The 25084-nt window shown below is 44.1% G+C and overlaps 1 protein-coding gene across 2 annotated transcripts in view; it reads right to left on the reverse strand.

Moving 5' to 3' along the window:
* Positions 1 to 25084, reverse strand: part of DLGAP3 (DLG associated protein 3) — a 175903-nt gene that overhangs the window by 92211 nt on the left and 58608 nt on the right. For both annotated transcript variants that reach the window (XM_042441275.1, XM_042441274.1), the window contains exon 2: positions 12811 to 12998. The gene's annotated coding sequence lies outside the window, so the exon portion shown is untranslated. The remainder of the gene's footprint in view (positions 1 to 12810; positions 12999 to 25084) is intronic.

Below are 25084 nucleotides of genomic sequence, written 5' to 3' on the forward strand. Positions count from 1 at the left end.
TCCTGAGCTTTTGGTACACAACAAAATGGCCTCAGATTACACACCAAATGCTGCAGGGGGTCCATCTGTTGGAACTGAAGCCAGGGCTCTTTCTTTCTGTCCTCTGCTCTAGAGACACAGGCAATTAAGCATAGTAGCAAATAAATAGGGTTGCCAGATGAAGCCTATTCTAGGTCCTGAGATTTCAGGGCCAAAATGGGAGATTTAGGGAGGATCCCTTCTGATGTTCCAAGGAGCAGCCTGAGGTGATGCCATGAAGCACCAATAAATGAAGCTTCAAGAAATTAAGTTACACCAAGTATACCATTAAAATAAAAACAGCGAGGCCCTATGTGCATGGATCAGAACACTCTGGGGGCAGCCTGGAGAATTCTGCCCCTGGAGCTGTCCCTAGAGCTGTCCCAATATCCCCCTGTTACCTAGCATATCCATTGCTATGCTGGGTGGCTGTCTGCACACATGTCCTGCTGTGCCAACTGGCGCAAGTGCTGCCATGGCACATCACACACCCTGAGATCAGAACGAGGTGCCCAGCATTGATTACATGGCTGGGCACCTGACCTTAGAGTGAGTGTCTTGTTGTGGCAGCTGGATGCACAGAGGGATGTGTTTTGAACAGCCGCCTGGCATGTCCAGGTCTTCCAGGAATATCTGGAGCAAAAGGTGAATTATTTTACCCCATTATAAGGGGGGTTCGGTGCTGAATGGGCCAGATGTCACCCAGATTGTTCATACCAGAACCAGGGCTTCAGCTGTGTGTTGTCCAAATAGGACTATGCTAGAAATGGGGGGCAATGGGCTTTTTAGCCTGTGCAGAAAAGGCAGAGGGCATTTTTTAACCAGCTGAAAAAGTGGGATAACAGAGGCTTCATCAGGACTGTCCTTGTCAATTTGGGACAGTTGGAGGGTTCGTGTGACATATGCGTGTTGCTACATAGAAACATACACTCGCACAGACACTGTACATCATAAAACCTTTGTATCCTGGCATAAGAGATTGTGGAGCTTTCTGCTGAGAGTCAAGGTTGGATAAATTGCTGCACGGCTTGCCACAATATTTTGGGAGGCTGCAAGGCAGCAAGGGTTCACTGGGCCACCCAAACTGTTACAGATAGTACGGAAGAGAAATAGCCCACTATTCCAGGTCTGAACGGGGAGCCTCCCGAGAACAGATCGGCCTCTCTCAGAAGCATTTTTCCTCTGTTTGCTTGGCAAGGGTTGGTACAAGGAGTCATTAAGACACAGTTGCAGGCAAATCCAGCAGCAGAGGGCATGAAGCAGGCCCTTTTGCAAGGGAAATGAGGGAGAAGCTTAAAAAATTAAATTCAGAGCAGGGATTAAGGCTCCCAGCTGGAGTTTTTTTTGCAACTTCCAGGGAGGAGAGGAGTGTGGTGGAGTTGCTTAGCGACTGACAGTGGAGCCTCTCTGCCAAGCCCTTTGCATTTATAAGCAAAGAAGTTGGAGGGGAGATGGTGGTGGTGGTGGTAGCCATGGGGTGGAGTGGGGAGAAGGACAGTCCGGGGTTGCCACTTGAACACACACTCGCACAAGCATGGCAAGTGTGAAAGGGTGAGAGCAGCAAGCTCTTGGTTTGGGCAAGGGCGAACTGGGCAACTCCCTTGTTGCAACAGCTCCACTGGCTGCCAGTCTCATTCCAGGCATCATTCAAAGTGCTGCATTTGACCTACACAGTTCTAGGCTAAAAAAGGGTAGGCTGCACCTACTCTGCAGAAGTAAGGTAGTTTGACATTGTTTTAACTGCCATGGCTCAATGCTATGGAATTCTGGGGTTTGTAGTTTTGTCAGCTATTTAGTCCCAGCATTCCACAGCATCATGCCATGGCAGTTAATGCTGAATCAAACTGCATTAATTCTTCAGGGTGTACAGCTCAGGGCCAGGCTTTTAAGATCTACAGGGGAGACATTTCTGTCTATCCATCACCTTTATAGGCACAGTAGGTGGGAACGTGGGAGAAGGCTTCTCTGTGGCTTCTCCCGCACTTTGGAACTCTCTCCCTAGGGAAGCTAGGATGGCTCCTTCTTGGTTGCCTTTTCAGCAGCAGGTTAGACCTTTCTGCTCCAGCAAGCCTTTGGAAATGGATTTTTAACAAGAAAAGGGCTTTTTAATGGCACGGCACTGTTTTTAATCTTTGTTTTAGGGCAGGATTTTAAATGGTTTTAATTCTGCTGTTATTTAATAGTGTTTTCATTTTGCATGTTTTTAATTTTACATGTGGGTTTTTTTAAACTGAATTTTCTGCTTTTTTGTGACATGTCCTGAGTCCCAGTCCAGAGGAAAGACAAATAAAGATGGGTGGGTGAGAGGGTGAATTGAACAGGTTGAATGCTGGCTGTTGGAGCACCCCCCTGGGTTGCCAACCGACCAGCAGAGAAAACCTCGGATGGCCTGCGCATGTGTCTTTAACAGTGACATGTTCTGTAGGAAGCAGAACTCAGTGCTTTTCATATCAAGGAGAGGAATCCAGCCACTTGGTCCTGTTTGCACAGCAAGCTGGCATTTAAAGACACAAGATACAGGGGCACTACCATCTACATCTGGGAACCTAGGGGCCCTCTTTTTAGCCCTGTGAGGTTGGCTATAGCTGAAATAATCTGTCTGCAGTAATCCCTGAAAAGTAAAAAGTACCCTGAGGATGTGTAAAGGATGTGCTTTCAAGTCACCTGTTGCCTCTGATGGTTGCTGAAATACTCCAAGTCAGGGCCATTTACTAAGGTCCTGTTTTCACTGACTTGGGGGCAGCCTCGAGTATCCTGGCTCCAGAGCTGTGCTGACTTGCGTTGGTTACCTTAGCCATCCATCCTGACACTGGAAAGCTGTTCACACAGGCATCCCATTGTGCAACTGCTGCGGTGGCAAGTCACTTGCTTCTGAGGTCAGAATATGGTGCCTAGCCTCGCTTGCATGGCTGGGCATCCTGTTCTGACCTCAGAGTGAAGTAGCCCATAGTGGTAGTGGTTGTGCCAGGCAGCACAAAAGAACACCCATGCAAAGGGCCGTCTTACATCAGAATGGAGCAACTGGGGACTTTTTAAAATCTGCAGTAAGAGGGTTATAACCCAGGTTTGGTGCTGAGAAGCCCAGACGTTGCCCAGGATGTTCATGTCAGACTCGGGGATTGGGCTTTGTGTTGTGTGGTCTCCCTGCTGAGAAGATGTGGGGAGGATAGCTTATTTGGCATGTACAGACAGGGCCCAAATCTTCTGGGGGGGGGGGAACCTCCAGGAGTCTTATATCCTTTTGCAAGTCCTCTCAGCATACCACACCCCTATGTTCACTGCAGTGGTGGGTATGACAAAAATGTATGCCATCTCCTAGCCTTTGTGTGTGGAGGAAGCTCTCTAAACAGCCAGCTGCGTGGCCATACTGACGCATTGCCAAAAAACCAGAGGACAAAAGAGGATGCTGATTTGCATCACATTTGCACATGCTAATTTGTATGTACTGATGCACACTGAAAAATAATTGCCACGTAGAAATACATTGTGTCTCAGTGCACATTGCACATGGGATTTCACATTCTGGGTTGCGTTTGCTTCTTTCGCACAATGGGACCCCAGCACTGGCATATATTGTACAATGTTTCTATTCTGTGTAGTGGTTGTGCAGGGTTGACCTAGTGTCTCTCCAGATGTGGATATTTATGGTATTCTGAGGGTATATTGGATTGTAGACAGAATTTCATGGCTACAGATACTGTAAAGGTACCTGATCCTGTCTGATTTTGGAAGCTAAGCTGGGTCAGCCCTGGTTAGAACTTGGATGAGAGACTGCCAATGAACACCAGGTGCTGTAGGCTATATTTCAGAGGAATGAACCTATAGAGCCACCACTGAGGATCACTTGCCTAAGAAAACCGTCTGAAATTCATGGGGTTGACAGGTGACTTAAAGGCACACACATAGTCTGCCTATATGCCTGATTATTCTGTTAGGATTTTTAAGTACCTCCAGAGTGCAGCAAATTTGCTTTTGCATATCATGGGGTTCACTGGCCATTTTATGACCTCTCTCTTGTGTTCTGATGGCCCAATTCTGGCCTCCTTTCTGTCGACACTCACCACTCGCTTGCTAAAAGAAGGCAGGATTGTAAACTGTGGCTGCTAGGCCTGAATCCAGGTCAGGCTTTTCCTTTAAGGTGAGCTCAGGAGTGGAATACAGCTCAAGTGGAGCCAGTTCTTGAAATCTGTTTCCTGGCCTCCCTGCCGTCTCTAGGTAATGCAGCCCATATGGTCCCAGGGACGCCATCCAGAATCCAAGCCGGCGGCCACAAGGCAGAGCAAAGCGAGCTAGCAGGAAAGCAGCTATTAACCTGCCTATTCCTCACTGGGGCCGCTTTCTGAAACCAGATGACTCAATCCGACTTCCGGGTCCGTTGGAGAGATGTTCTCCTAAAAGCTCCTCTGCCTGGCTATGTTTTGTTTTGTTTTTTTGACAGGGCAGTGATGTGGCAGTTGATCCTTGGAGGCGTCCTGTCTCTTTTCAACAATGCTCTGATGTAACAAAAAAAGGCTAAGAGAGGGGGCTGTGAGTCAGCTCGCCCCTGATTCAGAGATCATGTCTGCCATGAACGCAAAGGGTGGCCTTCAGCAAATCTTCCTAGCTCTGATTCTGACTCTCCCCATCTTCAGCCAGGGCTCTGACAACAGTTCCTATTCTAAATTTTGAAAGATCTTCCAAAGGGCAGAAATCTCCCTCTAAAATAAGTCCAGTATTTGGATTAGCTACTTTCAAGTTCAGGCTAAGACCCAGAGCAAAGACAATGTGGAGGTCACTCTCTGCAATGGAATGGATGGTAGGGGAGATCCTAGTTTCCATGCCTGCACAGTCATTAAATTAATCAGAACATGGAAAAAGTTACTTTCTTTTCGATTACACCCCACTGAAATGTAAGCCACCAACTGCGCCTCCTAGTAGAAGGATAGTACTTTTTGAAAAGTTCCTTTTTGGACGATGGTCCAGCTAGAGCTTGGAAAAATGTCACTTTTTGAGTGTCATGGCATGGAAACCACCAGCTGCCATGAGAATCTACTTCCAATGCCTGCTCAGCCTTTAAGTTCACCAATGACAAAGCTCAGCATTCCATAGCATGGAGCCATGGCAGTTAAAAGTAGCGTCAAACTGCATTATTTGTACAGTGCAGATTAGACTTTACTTTACCTCTTGATGAGGCTGGCACTGAAAACAATGACCACACTATTCTCATCTTTGTAATCTCCTCCTCTTCCTCATCTTGTCTTTGCCAAATAACTTGACTCAAATATTTTGTTAAAAACAAAAGTGCAACTAGGTGGGCAAAGCAGAGAATGTTTTAAACCTTGAGGCAGTTCATCTGTTCTACTTTCTCGCTCGGCTTGTGGGGGGTGGAGAGGGAACCCTCCACATGTGCAGATGTGGAGTTCATCTGAAATATTAGAATGGTCAGATGCAAATGCGGAGGTGCACGAACCGCAACGTCGGTCCCGGGAGCGTTATGAGATGTGTGCCTTGTTTGCCTGGCTGACCCTTTCGACATGACATAGTGGAGCATCTGCTGTTGCATTCCGGCTGCTTCGCTTCCCAAAGCTGTACGTGGGGAAATATTTTCCTTGCTTCGCTTCACATAGTCTCACCCTGACAAAGACAGGGGCATCTGGGCGAACAGGACAACAGATTCCACTATGCAGCTGCAGTGTTATATGCCTCCCAGCTCACCACTAAATTGGATGGGTAGGATGTGGGTGCAAATGAGATCTGTGGGTGGAGGCTGACATGATCGGGGAGAAAAACCTGCATGGAGTCTCTGCCCTGGATCTTATTACTAGTTCCAACTAGAGCAGACCCATTGAGTCAACTGAGGAATGATGAATCAATGTGTAGTAATTTTTTGTGTGGGTTTTTCGGGCTATGGGGCCATGTTGTAGAAGAGCTTATTCCTGACGTTTTGTCGGCAGCTGTGGTTGGCACCTTCAGAGAACTTCTCTGAAGATGCCAGCCACAGCTGCTGGTGAAACGTCAGGAATAAACTCTTCTAGAACATGGCCTCATAGCCTGAAAACCCCATAAACAACTATGGATGCTGACCATGAAAGCCTTCGACTTAATAATGTGTAGTAAATCTCATTGATTCAGTAGGTCTGTTCTAGTTGGGACTCAAAACAGGATTCAGGCTAATATCAATAAGTGCAGTGCCATGGCCATTAACCAGGAGAGCCAGTGTGATATAATGGTGTGAGCATTGGATTATGAAGACCAGGGTCTGAATCCTTGCTCAGCCATAGAAACACACTGGATGAATGTGGGAAAGTCACATTCTGTCAGCCTCAGAGGAAGGCCATGGGAAAATGTCCTCTGAACAGACCTTGCCAAGAGAAGCTTCATCTGTAGAAATAATGCAGTTTGACACCACTTTAACTGCCATGGCTCCATGACATGGGATTGTGGGATTTGTAGTTTGTTGCAGCACCAGAGCTCTCCAACAGTGACGGCTCATATCACAAAACCACAGTTTCCAGAATTATATAGCACCGAGCCATGACAGTTAAAGTGGTATCAAGCTGGATCATTTCTGCAGTGTGGAAGCAGCCATAGACTCACTATAACAGATTTTCCCAGCTCACAAAACCCGATTACATGGCAAGCTGAGATCTCTGGCCCTGAAATGCTTTTTACTCTATTCAAAAATTGAAATTGAGATGCATTAGCAGTATAGTGTTGATTTTTGCACTTGTGTAGTTCAGACCTATTGTAGCAGGCATCCAAAGCCTCTCACTGCTAAGAAGTAAAGTACTTTTAAGCCCTGTCTCTTGAATGAAAAGACTTGGTTGCAGAAATTGAATCGCAATTTGAAAATGGGCACAGAGAACAACAGAACAATATCTTGGCTCTTTGGCAATTTGGCGCACTGAAGTCATGAAATTCCTGAATTCGACTGTGTTGTCTGTGAATTTGGGTTGCCTTTCTCCCATCAGGAATTTCTCCAAGAGAGGAATGTGCACCTTTTGGATGCAATTCGATGCAAAGGTAGGTGAATGGAGGTCTTATCTGAAACACACCCATTCTTGAGGTTTTGATTTAGGCAACCTTGGGTACAAGTACAGTGTAGAAATAATGCACTTTGACACCATTTTAAGTGCTGTAGCTCCATCTGATGGAACCCTGGGATTTATAGTTTTTGAAGGTCTTTTGCTTTTTCTTCTAAAGCATGCTGGTCTCTCAGAAAGCTCCATCTAGGATTCCGTAGGATGGAGCCTTGTCAGTTAAAGTGGCGTCAAACTGCATTATATCTATAGTGTAGATGCACCTTTAAACAGCAAGCATGGCATAGTGATTTGAGTGTTGAACTATGACTCTGGAGACTAGGGTTTGATTCCCAGCTGGGCCATGCAAACCCACTTGGGCAAGTCACACTCTCTCAGCCTCAGGGGAAAGCAATGGCAAACCTCTAAACAACTCATGCCAAGAAAGCCCCATGAAAGCCTTAGGGTCGCCATAGGTTAGAACTGAGTTGAAGGCACACAACAGCATCAGGTATACTTCGAATCTGATCAGTTATCAGGGGACTGTTTTCCCATTCCCCTCACTTGTGTTGCCCCCCTCTAAAATATGTTTTTGTGTTTTAAAAATATATATTTGCAAAGCTAGGGTTTTTGCCAAATCTCCTGACACCTCTCTCCTGTTTGAAGATGGTAATAGCTATTCTAGTAACATAGAGATTGGCATTTGGAGAAGGAGTTCTCTGCTAGTGTCTCATATTCTCATATACTATACTAATATACTAACCAAGAAGTTGCGGGTCTCTCTGTGGATGTAAGACATGATGGGTTTTTCAGAACAGAATCGCACATTCACATTCAGTATATCTTTAGTTCACTGCAAAATTGCACCTTGCAGGTCTGAGGCTGCTACCACACTGCAGAATTATGCAGTTTGACACTGCTTGAACTGTTAGAGATTTGTAGTTTGCTATGGCACCAGAGCTCCCTGACAGAGAAGGCTAAATACCTCCCAAAATAATAATGTTTACTGATTTACAACACCCTTTCCACCAAAAGGGTGTAGCATCAAACTTGTATAATCCAAAACGGATGATCAAAACACAACACTATAAAATGCTAAAATGCTAAACTAATATGCTAAAAATGGCAAATCCCAGAATTCCACAGCACTGAGCCATGGCAGTTAACGTGATGACAAACTACATTAATTCTGCATTGTGGTAGCAGCCTGAATGAATTGCTGCAGATCCAGCAGGAGCTTCATATCACCTCATCTCACCTCAAATGCCGAGTATTTCTGAGCAAATCAGAAACTCAACATTGTGCATGATTGTGCAGAGCAGCATATGAGTTTACTAGTCAGGCAGCCTTCTTCAAGCTGTTGCTCTCTTGACAAGGTGTATTACAACTCCCATCAGCCTGAGGCCAGTGGCTGGGGATGGTGGGAGTGAAGTGCAGTGTGCCAAGGTGATGCCAGCTTGGGGGCAGGAAGGTATGGTGCTATAGGCAGGCATGGATACAATGCCTTAGATTAGGGGTGTCCCTCAAGATGTTGTTGGATTGCAAATCCCATCAACCCTAAGCAGTACGGGAGAGGTTTTGGGAATTGTAGTCCAACAACATTTGCAAGGCTACATAAGTTCCATCCCTTTGGAGACGGACAGAGATCTCTCCAAGATTCAACTTGGCAAGCTATTCCTACCCGATCCTTGAAAGATTCTGTGCCTTTAGGCGCATGTTGCGTTCACAGACAGGGACAACCTAAGAACTGCAAAGGAAAACAAAGCCTGCAGCAGTGATTACATGAGTGAGCAGCTCCTGCTACCCAGGCTTAAAGATCAAAGAGGATTTACAGGGTCGTCGTACAAATTGATATTTAATTTTAGTTACAACGCGGGTGTTGCTTGGAGTAGATCATAGGCGGTGCAGGGAGGGTGAGAAGCTCAGTGCACTGGATGCAAAGAACTGGGCTCAATGAGAACCAAATTCAGAGGTAACTAGATTAGGCCAGGGAGTAACTTCATGGGATCAGTTCCTAAAGGGACCTGCAAACAGCCTGGGAAAACAATTATTACTATTGGCTGCAATTCAGTGTGGGACTGTGGTGTAGTGGTTTGAGCATTGGACTATGACTCTGGAAACCAGGATTCGACTCCTGGCTCAGCCACGTAAACCCACTGGGTGATCTTGGGCAAGTGATACATTCTCAGCCTCAGAGGATGGCAGTGGCAAACCCCTCCTAAGAAACGTGCCAAGAAAATCCCATGATAGGGTCACCTTAGGGTTGCCATAAATTGGAAAAAACTTGAAAGCACACAACAACAACAACAACAATGTAGATTTACATCTGCGAGAAGTGGAATTGAGCAGTTTCGCAAATCCATCAAGTTACTATGTAGAGAAGTGACCATTGCACAAAGAGACCAATGCGCATTGAGCAAGCACACCAGGAACTCCTAATGCACATTTGGACACCAGTCTGGGAGTGCTGATGTACACTGGTAGAGCCAAATGCACATTTGGACACTCTTGCTGCTGCCCTGATATTCCTCTTTGTGATTCACTAGGAAGACTTAGTAGCACCCCTGCTATGTGGCTAAGCATGCATAAAGTTAATCAGTGTATACCGCAATACAGAATTGCAGCTTTAGAGATCATCTGCACTGTGGAAATAATCCAGTTTGAACTGCCATGGCTCCATGTTATGGAATTCCGGGGTTTGTAGTTGTGTGAGATATTTAGGCTTCTCTGTCGGAGAGCTCTGAGGCCACAACAAACTCCAAACCCAGGATTCCATAACATGGAATCATAGCAGTTAAAGCAGTATCAACCTGGATTATTTCACCAGTGTGGATGCAGCCATGGCATACATTCTTTAAACAAGCTACCAATAAAATAACAAACCTATATTCTACAATAACCAAAGACACCACTCTTAGCTGCAGATTATGAAGTGAGAACAATAGTACATTGTAGTGGGATATTTTAGATGTGAAACAAAGGCAGTTAAGGTGAGATGCGATGGAGGTTTATGAAGTTACGCTGGCTGTGAAGAATGAAGATGGAAAATTCTTCTCTCCTTCTCAGGAGAACGCTACTTAAATTGACTCTGAATCTGCAGATGTATGGCTTTTGATGGTCTTACACAGTTTTCACTCATTTTAAATGCCTTTGTTTCTAGTTCTCAGACAGTGCGATATGTTTATCATCTACCAAAATGCCTTTCGCTATATAAATTAAGATGTTCTTGCCTGCTGCTCCAAAGACCTTGGCTACAGGGCAGGTTATAAATATTATAATAAATACATGTTTATTACTGCTGTAAACTTTTATCATGGTCTGAGTTATGCAACTTTACATATGCGGTTGGGCCTCCATATCCATGGATTCTTTACCCACGGATTCAACCAACTGCAGTTTGTAAATGTTTTTAAACATTCTAAAAAGCAAATCTTTGTTTGCCATTTTATGTAAGAGCGACCATTTTCCTGTGCCATTTTATATAATGGGACTTGAGCTTCTATGGAGTTTGGTATCCAATGCCCACCATCCCCAACCAGCATGGCTGAGGGGGCTTGATGGATTTTGTAGTACAACCCTTTCTGCAGAGCACTGAGTTGGAAAAGGCTGCTCTAGAGTTTCCTGGAGTACAGTTTGGAGGAAAGAAAGAAACTACTGTACTGAAATAAATAAAATGGAATTTGGATGGGAGAGTATCAACAAATACCAGGCTAGATTTCTGAGGAAGGGGCTTGTAAAACCACTTCTGAGTATTCCTTGTCTAGGAAAACCCTGTGAAATCCATGTGGTCACCATAAGTCAACAGGCGACTTGAAGGCACATACACACACAAGAATCATTTAATTTTGCTCGGCTGTTGCTATGGGTAAGCAGCTGCGGTCTTTGCAAAGTTTCCAGGGAGCATGCCTTGTTGCACTCAGTGTTAATTATTTCTGCTTAAGCATGGATGAAATCAGGTCCTCTTATTCATGACTTTCAGTGCACACTTCATCGAAGGCAAGGCAGGGGACTCGCATCCCTCCAGATGTTGCTTCATTGCAGCTCCCATAATTCTTGCGTGTGTGAGGCTGATGGGAGTTGGGGAAGAAGCAAGCCCACACAGAGGGCCACAGCTTTCCCACCCCCAACTAAGCGTACTATATATACTCGACTATAAGTCGACCCCATGTATAAGCCGAGGGCAAGTTTTGGAGCCAAAATTATGGATTTTGATATGACCTGTGCATAAGTCGAAGGTAAAACTTAGGGGCATGTAACAAAAGGATCTAAAGGATGAAGCAAAGGAAAACAATGCCAAAGAACTTACAAAACTCCAGCAGACAGCTGGAAATTCCAGCTGGATAGATAAGAAAACAGGGAGGTCAGTGCTTCCAGGACAAATAACACTCTTGCCTTTCACTGGGGATAGTTCCTGTTTTTTTTAAAATAAGAGTTAAAGTACAATACTTCCATTGACCCATGGATAAGTCGACTAAGTTTTTTTGGGGTCAATTTTTTGGCCTAATTTTTTAGACGTATACATGAGTATATATTCAGTATTTGTCAGAGATGCAAGGAGTAGGGAAACTTGAGAAATTCAGGTTTGCAAATTCCATTACAAACAGACCTGATGTGCTAACTGGGATGTCATTACCCCACAACTTTGACATTCCCCAATGTTCTTATGTGCTTTCAAGTCCATGCCAATGTACAGCTGTCTTGGCAAGATGTCTTTAGATGATATTTGCCATTGCCTTCCTCTAAGGCTGAGCAACCAGGGTCCAAGTCCCTGCTTGCCCATGAAAACCTAGCGGGTGACTTTGGACAAGCCATACTCTCTCGGCCTCATAGGAAGCCCAAAGAAAAACCTCTCTGAACAGATCTTGCCAAGAAAAAATCCCTTGATAGGTTTGGGGTCTCTATAAGTCGGAAATCACGGGGTGTTGTTGGCAAGATTTGTTCAGAGGGTGTTTGCCTTTGCTGTTCTATATGGATGAGAGAGTGTGGCCTGTCCAAGGCCACCCAGTGGGTTTCCATGCCTGAGTGGGGATGCATACTCGGTCTCTGGAGTCATAGTCCAATGCTCAACTCAACAACAACAACAACAACAACAATAATAATAATAATTTATATCCCACCCAATCACAAGGAATCCTCATTACACCATTCCAGGTAAAAGCAAATCATCTGGAAACTTCCAAGCAGCTACAGCAGCATCTGCAGCTGCTGCTGGTGTCCATGTCATTGGTCAGTGCATCTGTTCTGGGTTTGAGTCTGAACTGTCAAGGAACTATCCAAGGACTCAAACCTATTTTGGTAACAGGGTGCAGTACCTTGTACAATCCCATGGAAGTGGAAGCCACCAACCACCTCTCTTTCTATCTGTGTATGTGTCTTCACTTCACTTGTCAACCTATAGTGACCCAATGAATTTCATAGCATTTTCTTAGGCAAGGAATACTCAGAGGAAAGCTTCCAAGAGCAGACAGGATCTAATGCTGCCAGGGAATGTAAGCCTATTCACCATCAATAGTGGCTCACAGTTAATCATGTATTCCATTTTTACAAAAATTAAAATCATAACAGCAACACTCTTGCTCTTCGCAGTAAAGCCAGAATGGCTTCCAAACATTTTCAGTCTGTCTGTCTGATCAACCAAATGCTTCCAGTGATTCGCTTTCCAATTAAATCTACTGGAATGTGTGGCTTTTAATGCTGCCTCCCCCGCTCCCCGAAACTAGCATCATTTGCAGTGGCTTTTGCTATCCGCACATCCTTCTCTGTCTTGGCTTATAAAAAACGGATGGGTAATTACCGTCACTGGAGGTCTTTGCGCTTGCCTTTCTTTGCGAAGGCCTTCTGCTCATTATTTGCCAGGGCCGCTCCCGACCGCACTCTTGCTAAGTCTCGGGGATGAGAATCCAACTAATGAGATGTGTGCAAATATTATACTTCCTCTGCTTTGCTCGGTTCTCGCCTTCCCCAGCCCAGGAGGAGTTTCATCTGCAGGAGGAAAGTGGGAAATAAATATATATAAAAATCTGTTTGCACAGTTGGTCTGGAAGGAGTGGGAAGAACAGCTGAGGTGAAAGATGGACTTGAGGCCAAAACCAAGGAGGAGATTAAAAGGGAGACATTGGCCATGAGCCTGCATCAGGGTTGCAGATCTCCAGATGTGGAATTGGACTATGCCTTGGTTGGACGATGCAGACCTTCTGCTGAATGGCAGCACTGGAGTTTATCATGCGGCGAGTGAATTGGTAAAATCCCGTGCAGAAATGGGATTTTCAAATCCGGGTGTTGTTTGTCAGATGCATTGGGACGAAAGAGAAATGACGTGAAAATAATCTGAACGGAAAGCTCCTTTGTAGTTTTGGAATGTAGTGAAAGTAAAAAGGAGCTGGTTTTGGTGACTTTGTGTTCGGGTTATTTTCATGTTATTTCTCTTTCATGCAAACGTTGTCTGAAAAACAATCCGCAAATGCAAATGTGGGTTGTTTTCAGTTTAAGTTTAATTTCTGCACAGGATTCATCCCATGTGATAAACTCCACTGTGTGACTTAATGCACAACTGAGCATGCGACTGGATGCAAAACTGAGACTGGATGCAGAACTTGAGATGTATGCTAAGACTACACATCAGATCAAAATGTTCAGCTGCATGTACAATGAAACAAGATTCTGGCCAATGGAAACTAATCAATCAATCAATCAATCAAGTAATCAACCAATCAATCACTTTACATCCTGCCTTTCCTGCATGATGGGGTCCTTAGGTGGTTTTCAAGATTTAAAAAGACACACAGAGACAATCATATGTGGTAAAAACATATGAAATTCAGAATTAAAACAATATTAAACAGTCAATAGAGTTATTAAAGCCCCCAGTCACTTTAAGAGTAAAATACACTCAAAGGAGAGCCAGTGTGGTGTATTAAGAAGAGGTGTGTTATTGTCTTCCTCTGAGGATGAGAGAGTGTGAGTTGCCAAGGTCACCCAGTGGGTTTCCATGGCTGAGCGGAGATTCAAACCTTGGTCTCCAGAGTTGTATTCCAACACCCAAACTACTGCACCGCACTGGCTAGGAAAGAATAAGGGGGATTTGAAGCCTGGTATCCCACAGTCTTAGTGCAATGCTCAAACCACTATACCACATTGGTTCTCAACCTGTTAGGACTCTTGTCCTATTTGTGGAAAGACTGAACCACTCATGAGGGGGTGCATTGGTTAGTGCATGAAACCATAAGCATCTGACACTTAGCACATGTGTGGTAACATGTAATCTAGATAGAGCAGGGATGGACAGTTCTCTAGCACTGGACAGCCAAAAATAAAAACAAAAGTGGCTCAAAGTACATGCCTGGTTTTGAAAAATGTGTATATGTATGCTTGCTTGCATGCATATGTTTGGATAATGTGAAATATTTTGATGTATACAGTGGGCCCTTGGTATCCACTGGGGAGGGGTTCCTAGATCCCCAGCGGATACCAAAATCCATGGAGTCCCAAGTCCCATTATATACAATAGCACTGTATAACGGTGTCCCTAATATAAAATGGCAAAATTAAAGTTTGCTTTTAGGAATTTTTTTTTAGGGGGAATAGTTTCCAACTGTGGATGGTTAAATCCATGGATGCAGAATCTGTAGATACGAAGGGTCGAGTGAAGAATTGACAGTGCAGAGAGGGTTTGAAATTCACCTGTTTGAAATTGTGGCTCATGGATGTTGACAGAAAAGGCAATTCATTCGTTTCAGATTTAGTATTTTGGAGCTATTGGAGGTGACCAAAACAGGTTTTGGAGGGCATATGAGGCTGTACATTGACACCCCTAAGGCAGATTTTGGAAATAATAGCTGGAATTTAGTATGGGATCTTTATTTGTGCGAAACAGAATTGAACAATTTTGCAATGTCCATATTTAGTAAAGGGCTGCACTCCTGATGCCCAACTGGACAACAGCTAGGGACTGCCATGTGCATTGGTAGAAACCAATATACCTTGGGACACTCCTGCTGATATCCTCATATGCACTTCACAATTAACTAGCAGAGTTCTGTAGTACCTCTACTATGTAGCTGTGTGTAAAGCTACACAACATAGACAGTGATATTTTCATATTTTAACTCATTTGCATATTTTATTTCCTTTTCTCACAACTCCTGCATATTTCCCCCTGGATTTTCTCAGCGCAGGGAGAGGGAAGAGGCTCGACAGCAACCACAGCCTTCTTCTTCACCAGCCACTAGGAATTTGCTCTTAAGGATCGAGTATATCTTGCCCACACAGTTTCCAGTGACGTTTCGCAGCCACGGGTGTGAGGAACGTGCCCTCTTTTTGAAAAAATGGAAATGGAAATTCTCAGGAAATTATATTTTATTTTACTTATTGAATTTATAGCCTGCCTTTCTCCCAAGATGGGATTAAAAGAAATTCTATTTAGCTTTGATTCACAAGCCTTCACCCCACTTTGGTCTTGCAATAAATCACTTTATTTGCACAGCTCGGCTCTTGCTTTACTTAGAAACATTGCATATGTGTGTATGTGTGTGTGTGTGTGTGTGTGTGTGTGTGTGTGTGGTTGAACACAGAACCAGGATTGGCCCAAAGGCTACACCTTGCCCACCCCAGCTGAAATTCATGCACCCAGGAACCAAAAAGGAATAACTCTAATAGCCTATATTACAACTCATTTCAGTTGTGTTGCACAGAGAGGTGGGGTAATAATAATAATAATAATAATAATAATACAATTGCTGATCTAAAGTTGAAAAACAGGGGTGGAATGAGGTGGTCCTCCAGAAGCCATGGGACTGCAACTCCCAGAACCCCTTAACACTGACTACGCTGGCTAGGGCTGATGGGGATTGCAGTCCATTGCATCTGAAGGAATGCATGATCCAATATTCCTACACCTTCTCCTTGTTACTCTCATCTTCTTGCTCATCCTCAAGGCCAGGTGGAGACAGGGTGACCACTTATGCATAGTCACAACAAGGACAAAAACATGATGCAGATTTATTTGAAATTTGCTTGGGATGATTTATATTTGTCTGCATGCAAATTTGGAAACAGTGATTGGCAAAATGGAAATGCCATTCCTCTCACTCTACTGCAGAAGATGGTGACTGAATAATCTCTCTGTACCTGCAGATCAATCTACAGACCAGATTGCCAAGTACTGATGGGCAACTTCAAGACCTCTACTCCCTCTCCTTAGGGTCCTTTATCTTTAAACCAGATGTAGCCTAGGCAGATCTTCAAAGAGAATAAGGATGGGGGGACCTGTGGCCCAGAGGCCAGATGTGGATCACAACAGCCCCTCATTACGATCCACCATCTTTTCCTGCTTTTATCTTAGATCAGTGGTCCAAGATATGAGGCTGTTTAAAGCCCAAGAAATGGACTCTTGTGCAGCCTAGGAAGCTACATGAAGACAGATTCCACCTAAATGTTAGGAAGAACTTCGTCAGAGTAAGGGCTGTTTGACAGTGGAACACGCTGCCTCAGAATGCGGAGGAAAATCTCCTTCTTTGAAGGTTTTTAAACAGAAGTGGATGGTGATCTGTTGGGAGTACTCTGATTATGTATTCCTTCATGGCAGAATGTAATTGGACTGGATGGCCCTTGAGGTCTCTTCCAACTCTATGGGGCTGGACAGATTGGCAAAAAGGGGTGGCAAGACACTGCTCCTTTCTGCCCCAGAAGCACGCTGCGGCAACCACATGCTGTGGCCTGCGCATGGCTCAAAAAGAAACCCCCAAAAGGGGCTTCTTTTTGCACCGCAGAACAGGCACCATAACTGTCACGGCATGGTGTTATGACATCCTCTGTGCACTGCGCCGTTTGGGCGCTGTGCATAGTGGACATCATTGTGGCATGCCCCATGTAAATGGGGGTGCACCAAGATGGCACCCAGGGTGCATGGTAGGGTTTGAGAGCATGTGAACGCTCTGCCCTATAGCAGCCTTAGTTCGGGCCCAGGCTGGCACAAAGTGCCAGTCTGTCCAGGCCCTTTGATTCTTATTCTATGATCTGTTTCCAGTGAAAGGAAATGGCTAAAGGGCTCAGGATGAACAGTGAAGTGATTGCCATTGCTGCCCCCTAGACTCTGCCCCCAAAGTAGCTGCCTCCCTTCCTCTCATGGCAAAGCCAGCCCTCTTTCCTACACTGACTCTATTGCTATGGATTTATGGAATAACTTAATAGGAGTTCCAGAGGAAGAGAGCAGCAAGCATGACATACACATATGCAATTTACTGCCATTGCTGGATGGCTATAAAGCCTTCTCTATCTGAACTCCGATCTTTGGCAAAGAAGCCAACGCAAACAGCTGAGCCGGTTGGAAGTCTGGCCAGCTGGCAAGGCATCCAGAGCCGGCTATGGAGACAGCTGTCTCTCTTCCAAGAATGACTTCTCCCCCATTACTCATGCATTAACCTCTTCAGTGCTTTGGCTTCAGCTCAGCCTACTGTCAGCTCATCCTCCTGATGCTAGCAGGGATCTGGGTGATCAGAGTCGCTGCATATACAGTAAGGGAAGTCAGCTCTTATAGAGTTGGGTGCTGGAGAAGAGGTGGGCCTTGTGCAAGAAGAAACTAAAGAGCCAGGAACAGCCACCTGGATATGCTGATTATTACTTATTCATTATAAATGGAGACAGCTGGTGGGTCTCATTGCTATAGGATAGTGAATTCACATTAGAGTTTATAGGAGCTACTATGGGTTTTACAGGCTCTATCCACAGTTCTAAATCTATCTTTGAGACTGGTTTTACAACAGGGATGGACAGCACTTGGAAAACTAGGATAACTATGTAGTGCAGAAAAACCTCAAGTCCTTATCTGAAACGCTTGGGACCAGAAGCTTTTGGGATTTCAGATTATTTCAGATATTGGAATATTTACATATATATTATGAGATATCTTAGTGATGGGACTCAAGTCTAAACATGAAATTCATTTATGTTTCATATACACCTTATATAGATAGCCTGAAAGTTATTTTATACACATTCTTTTGAATAATGTTGTGCATGGCGCAAAGTTTGTTACAATGAACCACCGGAAAGCAAAGGTGTCACTATTTCAGCCATCCATGTGGACAATTTTGGATTCTGGAGTATTTTGGAATTCCACATAAGGAATACCCAACCTGTAATTCCTATGGGATGGAGTCAATGTATGGTCATCCCCACTTGTATGGATAGCTTGTGATGGGACCAGAGGATGGCTATTGGCAATTGCTTTGAATAAGCTATTATTTGTTGATAGATCGTCTCCACTTTCATACCATCCTGGTTACTGATGGAGCAAACATATACCACATATAAACATGCAGGTTGTCTTATTGGTGAGTATTTGGTGTGAATCTGCCCTGGATTTGCATCTGAAATTTAAAGAGATGGTCCAAAGTGCTGAACATAAAGCATACATTTGCAGCTGAAAGCCAGAGTCAATTCATCATCCCAGTGCCATGTAAACCTTGAACCACCCCTGGTCATATGCGCCTTATGACTGGTTGGAAGAACAACCATAGTGTCTGTCATAGTTAGAAGGGGCCTTACATGCCATTGAGACAAACCCCTTACTCAGTGCAGGACCTCCAGTTAGAGCATCCCCAGAAGGCTATTCTCCAGCCTCATTTCAAAGATGTCCAGAGAAAGAGACCCCATCAGATCTTTGCTGAACGGCTCTTAATTGAACTTTTGTTCAAACAAAACGTACCCTCCTGTAACTTAAACCCATTAGACCTGGCCTTACCTTCTGGGGCAGCAGAGAATAAGCTTGCACCCTCCTTTCTGTGACAGCCCTTGAGGTATTTAAAGAATACAGGCATTCTCAGTCTTCTCTTGTCCAAGCTGACCATGCCCAGTTCCTCCAACCTTTCCTCCTATGTTTCGTTCCATTTGCCCATGGCCAAGGCAGACTGACCTTGGGACAAGAGGACAGTCTCAGCTTTGAAGCAAACAGCCTCCAAATGGAAAGGTGGAAATGGCTATGGGATGGCAGGGATCCAAGCCACGAGAGAGAAGTGGAGGCGAATGATGAATGAGTGACTAAGAGGCTGGTGCTATTGTCTGGAAAGTAGGTCGAGAGTCTTTCACACTGAGAAAGATTTTATTTTAATACACCAAGCATTTGGCCTTTGCTGATCGAGGGGGTAGCAGAGCGAGGCACATTCATCATCATCATCACCTCCAAAGCCCTTCCCAACATCTTTGTTCAGTTTGTGTCAGCTGGGCCAGCTGAACTGTTGAAGTGGGACTGGCCTTTGGGGCCTCTGACCAACACATGCCACTCCAAGCTTTGCTAGTTCTGTACTACTTTTCAATGGAAACAAAAAGCATTCTCATCATTCTTCTCTTCTCTTACCTTTTCAATAACCCTGATATTGTGATGGTGCCATTGTGGCTACCCAGAGTATTTGACTGGTTCAACCAGGCAGGATAAGTCTGAAGACTTTTGCAGGGCACTGGAATGAAATGTGCAGAAGAGGCACCTGGATTAAACAAGGAACTTATCCTGTGGCCCTAAGGTCCATTAGGGACCTCAGCTCCAGATGGACCTGGCCCAGACTGAAATCCCAATTATTATGAGGGGAGAAAGGAGGATAAGATCATATAGATCATATCTGAGGATATGTATAGACTTTATAACCATGTTATCTATGTGTCTACTGTCCATATCTTATGAACATTTTGGGGGGGACCTAATTGGAAACAGTGTTGTGTTGCTGTTGTGTGTCTTCATGTTGTTTCTGACCTATGATGACCCTAAGGAGACCCTATATGGGGTTTTCTTGGCAAGACATGTTCATAGGAGGTTTGCATTTGCCTTCTGCCGAGACTCAGGGCCCAAACAGACAGGCCAAAATAAAGCTGCTTTGGGTCATTTTGGAGGTATGCTATTTAAATGATGCATGTGTCCTAAGAGGCTGGATGCCACACCAAAGCCAAGCTCCAATCCTAAGGACTTGAGCGCAGCTTTGGTGCAGCTTCTGGCCTCTTAAGATGAGTATGTCATTTAAACAGCGTACCTCCAAAGTGACCTAAAGCAGCTTTATTTTGGCTTGTCTGTTTGGGCCCTGAGACAGTATGACTTGCCCAATATCAACCAGTGGATTTTGATGGTTGAACGAGGATCCAAACTCCATTCTCCAGAGTTGTAGTCCAATGCTCAGATCACTACATCACCACATTGGCTCTCCAAAAGCAGTGTTAGAGCCATCACAAACAACATCCTGGCTGGCCCTCCTGACCATCGTCCAAGACTCTTTGGAATGGAGAGAGCATGCTTATGCAGTTAAACTAAGACTGTGTGAGATTGAGATTAATCGACATGGTCTGCTACATGAAGAACAACTCCTCCCAGAGTTCCTTGTCCATAGGCAGGAAGAAAAGATCTGAGCAAAGCAAGACATCATGAGACAATGGGAGCAGGTACTGTCTCTACTTTTGAGAGGACCTGAAGAGTAAGTGTCTAATGCACCCACAGCCACACGTTTGATGCAATCTGGAAAAGCATTAGAGTACATATTAGAGCGCAAAACAACCCAGAACATGTTTTACATCCCAGTGAGTCCAAAATATATGCCACTAGAGTCTGAGGAACTGGAAGAAGTTTCTAGATGTCTACATCACAAAGATTTCATAGATCAGTCCAAAAATTGTCCTTGTGAAATGGTGTACTGGTGGCTGGAAGGACCATTATCAGGTCTTCTTTAGGAAAATAATATGAATCCCTCCACTTATAGGCAAAGGGATCCTGCAGCACCTTTGAGACAAACTGTTTAAAAGAAGGTGAAGCATAAACTACAACTTCAGAAGTGAACCAAGTCTACCAAAGTTTATGCTACACCTTCTTTTGCAGAGTTAGTCCCGAAGGTGCTACAAGATCCCTTTGCATACTGATATTCCAGATCAACATGGCTATGTCTCTGAATTCTTCCCCCACTTATATTACAAGAAACGGCAACTCATTTTCACAGGAATGTATATAGCCCTAGGGATGTGTGTGTGTGTGTGTGTCTATGTGGGTGTCTGTGTGCAAAATACCAGTGACTGTGACAGTCGCTGAAGATGTTTCAGCAAGCTAGCGCTCATCAAAACTACAAAGAGTCAAGAACAGTTAAGCCATCTTGTCTATTGAATTTGAACTTGCAAGAGAAATTGACTGGGTTGAGATAATTCACGATTTTGCAATGGAAGAAAATGCCAGAAACATACAAAGCTTTGAAGTTAATTGGCCTAATGCTTTCCAGCCATGCTTGCGAATGGGAATAAAAATATTCAAGACTTTGACAGGATTTGAAGTCTGTTTGTGTACAGATGATGAACTTGTCATTGCTAAAATGCAGAGATTTGAATGGAAGAAGAACAGGTTAAAGAACGTATGATGAAACAGGCAAATCATTTTGGTTATAATATACACACGGATCAATGGGAACATAGAAGTAATAATAGTTGGCAGTAATAATAGCTTTTAGTCCATCTTAAATGGCCGCACTTGTGAAAGTCTGACTATGGTTATGCAACCATCAACAGAATACATTTGTAGCACAGTGGCGAAAAATGTGCACCCACATGCACAAGAGAAATTGCACATTGACACTAACAGGATTCCAGCCAAAGTATTCTTGAATGGTTCTTGTAATGGCACATATATTAGGGTGCCCTAATCTTTCATGGGGAATTAAGAGCCATTCAGTTTACAAAAGACTTGCTGGCGGAGGAGAGACGAAGAGCCTAAATTGGTTTCTTGAGAAATATTGAGCCACAATTTTTGGACACTCCTTGGAGGGGTGTGTGTCTATGGCAACGGTCAGGATGAGTGCTTGGACTTGGAGATGTAACACTATGCCACTGCCTACACACTCAGTCTGTTGCATCTAGAACACAACACCTACGAGGCAACATGAACACAGGCACATGCGATCCTCTCACGTAACCTGTGCCTGGCAACAGAGCTATTAAGATGCCGGAATGACAAGCGAGTCTTCAGCAAAGACAAGTCTTGTTTGCAAGATTTAAGTTGGAACGAAAGTTGGAAGAGAACAGGGAGTTTCTTCCCTCATTGCTGCCCCGAATCCATTGCCCTGTGAGCAGGAAGATGAGAGAGACAGGGTTGCATGGCCTCAGCCTGCTGTTACTTCCCATCTACTGGGACAATACTGCTCTTTCACTCACAGAGTGATTTTCAAGGAAGGAAGGAAGGAAGGAAGAGAGGGAAAGGAAAGGAAAGAAGGAGGGATGAATGTGTAGTAAGGAAGCCTGGGATTGTGTTTGTTTTCTTCTTCAGTCTCTTGTGTTTGAAGCATGAGAACCCAGAGAGTGGGAGGGTGAATGGAAGTGGAATGAAGTGGATATAGTAAGACAGCTGTTACATTTCAGAGAAAAAAAGCAAAAGAGCCCGGAAAAAGGTTGTGAGTAATGGAAATCCTTGATTATTGGCTTCTTTCTTTCTTTCTTTCTTTCTTTCCCTCCCTCCCTCCCTCCCTCCCTCCCTCCCTCTATATTAATTAAATCTGTGAATAACCAAATCTATAAAAAGTCAAAGCTGCAGATGTGGAGGGCCAACTGTATATCTTTTTTCAGACTACAACTCCCAGGACAGGGATAGGGTAGGCTGGCCATAGGATGACCCATTGGGAAGGGTCAATACCAATGCTAGGTGGGCTAAACAGTGGCAGCCGGTGGCTTCCATGTCAGTGGGATGGAGAATCCACTCCAAATGTTAGTCTGATCTTTGCCTGATCTTCCCAAGTGTTGAATCCTATCTACAAAAAGACCCTGCACCATGAGCAGTTCCTTTAAAATTTCAACTAAAACCTGGATTGGATATACCAACTCACTGGCATGGAAGTCACTAGTTATGAATGGTGCGAGGAGACGCCCCAAAGTAGTGCATGGGACCTATTCTCTTGCTCACTCTGCTGTGCCAGCTCTCTCCCTTCGTCTCTCTCTTTCTTTCTGATTTCTCTTTCCTTCTCTCTTTCTCTCTCTCACTCCTCCCCATCAAGTGGACTGCTGGAGAGGAACAGATTGTTCTTGCCAGAGGTCTGACCTGATTGTTTACAAATGGCTTTTGAAATTTGACTGAAGGCTGTCCGTTCTCTTCAGCCCGAGGAAGGGTACACCATGCGAGCAATCAGTAACCTATAATTCAGCCCCTGGAAGTGATGCATTAAAAGTAGGGACACGGACATCTCTCAATAATTATTTTACTCTGTTCTTTGCAAATCCCACCTGCATTTGCTTCCTGTTTATGTTTTATACAGAATTTTGTATAAATGCATGTTTTTTTCCCTTGCATTTGCTCCCTGCTTTGGATGTTTATCTCCACAATTTGCACAAATTGTCCACAATGACTAAAATGTGTTTCAGGGTATTTTATGGCTCTAGCCCATGGGTGGCTTAATGCATCTATATATTCCCTACAGAAAATTTCTGGACATTTTTATCCAGTGTGGATTGGCTGCCTTCAGCTCAAGCTTGCGGAAGTGGAATTGTGTACACAGTGTCATTGCCCATGTGTGAGTATTGCGCATAGATGTGCATTGGACTTGGATATGTATTGCATATGGCACATGGATTTGAGTGTGCCTTTGGTTGTTTGTTTGATGACTTGGTTCAGTTGTGCAATGTTGCTATTCCACACAGTAGCATCCTGTTAGCAGCATATGCATGCATCAGTTGCACCATGCATGAAGGGTAAATTGTTCATCCTAGTTCAACAGATGTATTATGCTCATAGTACTGAAAGTGCAGTTGCACATGTATGTTGTGCATTGTAGTTGTGCACATTGCACAACATCACTCAGTCATTCACATGTTTTATGCAAAGTTGCTATTTTCTATGGAAGTTGCATTGGGCTAGCATAATGTATCTCTGCATGCAGATACTTATGCTATGTTAAGGGGATGTGTGTAGCACAATTACTGAATAACTCCACATGTGGCAATTTATGCTATACAAAATCCTGATGTAGGATGTCAAAGTATGTGTGTTAAATGATATTGTTTATATCGTGCCTTTTCCCTAGTACAGAAGCTAAAGCGGCTGACAATATAAGACTAAATACAGATAAAATATATGACACAAAAGTTAAAGCCACATTAAATAGACAACCCAACTAAAACATTTGTATGTGTGCGCACTTCAGCAGTCCACATCTGAAAGTATTCACTTTGTTTTCTACTCAGAAAACAATGTGAATATTGTTTCTCGGAAACATCCTGCAAGCCTCACAAACAGGAAAGTGCTCAGGGTGAGGTGTGCATTGTTTCACCACAGGTCTCAAGAGACATACAAATGCTACTTTCATCAAGATTGTCATGTCCGGGAAAATGTCATTCTACCCTACGTTACATGTGATGTTGATTGTTGTTCTTGTTTTAATAACAAGGGCAAACACTGGTTCCTTTCAAAGATTTCAATAAACTGGAAGCAAATATTAGTTTGCAGGAAGGGATACTTGGAAGGCTCTCTCTCTGTGTACGGAGAAGTGGTACTTTTGAATAACTCTCTGCTCATCTGAGGTCATTTTTAGTGGCTTTGCTGTTATTAATTTTAACATGTTAATAACACATGACATTCTTTGTCACTCACAGCTACCAAAGTAATGTGTCACTCAGAAAAATGGCCTCAATTTCATTGTTTGACTAGAGGCGAGCCATTGAATCAATGGGACATGTGTTTAAAGTGAAGCCATCTTTGGCAAGATAATGGAGTTTTTGGCTCACCTCTCCTCCACCCAAGAGAGCAGAGTTATTGCCTCCAAGATATTTCACAGCTCTGCAGAGAACAGGAGTGACCTGGAAAGAAGCCAGAGTCCAGCACTTTGAGATTCCTGATTTATTGCGTGAATGTGAGTAGCAGATGGAGAAGGATCTTGGGTCCTGTTGCCTCGTGGTAGAAATAGGTTCCATCATTTGGAACAGCATGGTAATATGAGAAGGATCATGATGAAGGCACTGAGTAGGGAGGAAGCAGGAAGAAGGTCTTAGCAGAGGTAGATGGTGGAGATACATCGAAGGCAGAAATGGGAATGTGTAGCTCTCCAGATGTTGACTGATCGCAACTCTAATTG

Source organism: Sceloporus undulatus, chromosome 9 (assembly GCF_019175285.1).
Source record: "Sceloporus undulatus isolate JIND9_A2432 ecotype Alabama chromosome 9, SceUnd_v1.1, whole genome shotgun sequence".
Taxonomy (NCBI): Eukaryota; Metazoa; Chordata; class Lepidosauria; order Squamata; family Phrynosomatidae; genus Sceloporus; species Sceloporus undulatus.